Raw genomic sequence first — 3123 nt, 5'->3', positions numbered from 1 at the left:
CTGACGCTGCCACGCACTTTGTTGAGAATCTGTCTAACAAATGGGCGGACATTGTAAAAAACATGCCTTATCATCCTCTCCACATGTCCAACGAAGATGAAGAAGCTTTTAAGAAGGCCGAAATGTGCGAAATGTGCAACCAAAAATTTCCCACACATCAACAAAAGCACAGACACCACGACCATACTAAAGATCGGATGAACTACATTGGTGCTTATTGCGCTCGCTGTAACCTCCAGATGAAAAATCATCGCACAGCTATCCCCTGTCTGGCTCATAATCACTCTTACGACCTCGGACTGATTCTGAAAGAAATGCAAGTTAACACAAAAATCAAAATTCTTACGAAGCATGGGCTTCGATATCACTCTGTGGAACTAAACAACCTGAAATTCCTCGATAGCTTAGCTTTTATGAACGCAAGCCTGAGCTCTCTCGCCAAAACTCATATTGAAAGCAGCCGCTCACTCAGGTATTCCAAGCATATCTTACGTCATTTGCCAGACGAAGCTCAGTCGCTGCTTCTAACGGGAAAGGGTATTTTTCCGTATGAGTACTTGGATGACCTGAAAAAGCTCGAAGAGACCAGCCTCCCCCCCATTGAAAAGTTTTATAGCTCCCTCACAGGTGAGACGGTTATGGAGGAGGAGTATGCTCATGCACTAAAAGTCTGGAATGCAGCCGGGTGTCGTACTTTAGGTGATTATTTAGAGTGCTACCTGAGGACTGATGTGGGTTTGCTAGCCGATGTGATTACAGAGTGGAGGTCTATGCTTGCTGAAAAGTACGATCTGGATATAATTAACTATGCCAGTCTTCCCGGATATGCATACGATGCATTCCTAAAAATGACAAAATCAAACCTTGAGCTTATATCCGATCCAGAATTAGCCCGCAAAATTGAGCAATCTGTGAGAGGGGGACTGACAACATGTGTTCGCCCTCTCACGGTAGCAAAGAACTCCCTTGGTAATCCGCACCATGACCCACAAAAGGAAAGTAACACCTACATACTCTACCTTGATTTCAACAGCTTGTATGCCACGGTAATGTCTGAGAAATTACCATACGGCAATATCCGGAAATTACCGCCCTGTGAAAAGTCCAAGTTCATTGCATCGGGGCTGATCTCAGAGTTCCACCCGAAGTTGCCCCGAAGACAGACGAGTTGCCCCTCCTCATTCATCACATGAACATAAGAAATCAGGACATATCCCCTTATAACAAACAACTTCTAGCATCGCAGAACAGCCGTTTACCATGCAAAAACCAAAAGCTTGTGGCTTCACATCTTCCGCAGAAGGACCACCTCATTTTACTGAAACATTTGCAGCTTTTAATTGACTTGGGGGTGGAGGTGGAGCGAGTAAGCGATGTGTACGAATTCTCCCAATGTGAATTTTTATCGCCTTTTATTCACGAAAATATTAAGGCGCGCAGGGAAGCCACCGATAAAGCACAACAATTGTGCTTCAAGACGCTTTCAAACAGTGTCTTTGGGCGGTGTTTAATGAACCCTCTAAAAAGACTAGAACGTGCTAGCATGGTGTGCAATGCTTCTTCTTTTCTCAAAAAGATTCGAAGCCTATTCTTCAAAAGATTCATCCCCTTAGCTCCTAACAGAGTGATAACCATTTCAAGGGCAAAAACTGTTAGTATGGCTTATCCGCAGTATGTTGGATTTACCATCTTGGAGCTGGCTAAATTGAAATTGTATAACTTTTATTATAAAGTTTTAAAGACTCATTACGGAGATCGTGTGCAGCTCTGTTACTCCGACAGCTATATCTTCTCTGTGGAGACAGATGACATTTATAAAGAATTGTCCTTATCTCCTTTGAAAGAGTGGATAGACACTTCTAATTTTAGCCATGACCATCCATTATACAACCAGTCTGTCAAGGGCAAACTTGGATTATTAAAATCTGAAACAGGGGAGATTCCGATAAAAGAGGCAATTTGCCTAAAGCCCAAGACTTATTCCTTGCTCCTGAATAGCGATCAAACATCCGCGGGTGCAAAGGGAATTTGTCGGGCTGAGAAGAGGAGGCTAAAACACGACAATTTCCGTCGCATTCTTCATGAAAAAGAAGTGCATTTCTTTAAACAGGTGAGCATTACCAACGTTGGAGGTCAAATGATGACCACGCAAATGAAAAAGCGCGGGCTGTCATTATACGATGATAAACGTTGTTATATAAATGCCTATAAATCGCTAGCATATGGTCATCCAGACATTAAACACCTTTCCGAGGCGGCAGAGAGCGAAGAGGGGGAGGAGGAAATGAGGGGAGAATTCGTGCGCGATGTGGCAACCGGCGCGAGCGAGAGCGAGAAGGAGGAGGGGGAGGGGGAGGGGGAGGAGGGGGAGGGGGAGGGGGAGGGGGAGGAGGAGGAGACCGAGACCATGGTAACAGCAACAACAACAGGAGAGGAAAGATTAAGCCATCTATGGAGAAAACGAGAGTATCTCCGCCACCTTCACTTTCCGTCTGTTGTACACAACAACTATAATAATAACATCAGGAGGCAACGATCTGGCAACCCAAGACCGCGAAAGCGCAGAAAAACACAAACTGGGAACCCCTTCATCGAGGAAGCAGAGGAAAATAGTGATGATGACTTTACTTAAAATGGCTATACTTAACACATGTACATAATATTTTCTGTATATTGTAGTCAATAATATAGGCGATGTCTAAAATTTAAGTGTCATTTTTATTTGTGTCCTTCAACATGTCGCACAGTACTCCATACTCCTGTTTTAAGGAGAACTTGCTGGATCTCTTTGCTCACCCCGCAAGAATAATAATTGCAGGAGTCACTAATTCGGGAAAGACGCATCTCGCCACAAAAATTGTTGTGCACTATCAGAAACAGTTTGATTGTATAATTGTATGCGGGAGTGAATCTCATCCGCTAGAAAAGGAAACCTTTTTATCTGACAAACTTATTGTTAACAAAGACATTATAGATCCCATCAATCATAAGACAAAACCGAATGACCGCATATTATATATACTGGATGATTGCTTTATAGAAGCGGCTAATACTGACATTGTAAGTAATATCTTTACAAAGGGACGACACGAAAACATATCTGTCGTACTCCTCGTTCAAAAT

This window comes from Penaeus vannamei, chromosome 23 (genome assembly GCF_042767895.1).
Source record: "Penaeus vannamei isolate JL-2024 chromosome 23, ASM4276789v1, whole genome shotgun sequence".
In the NCBI taxonomy this organism is placed as follows: domain Eukaryota; kingdom Metazoa; phylum Arthropoda; class Malacostraca; order Decapoda; family Penaeidae; genus Penaeus; species Penaeus vannamei.
The sequence above is the reverse complement of the archived record's forward strand: the minus strand, read 5'-3'. Positions refer to the sequence as shown.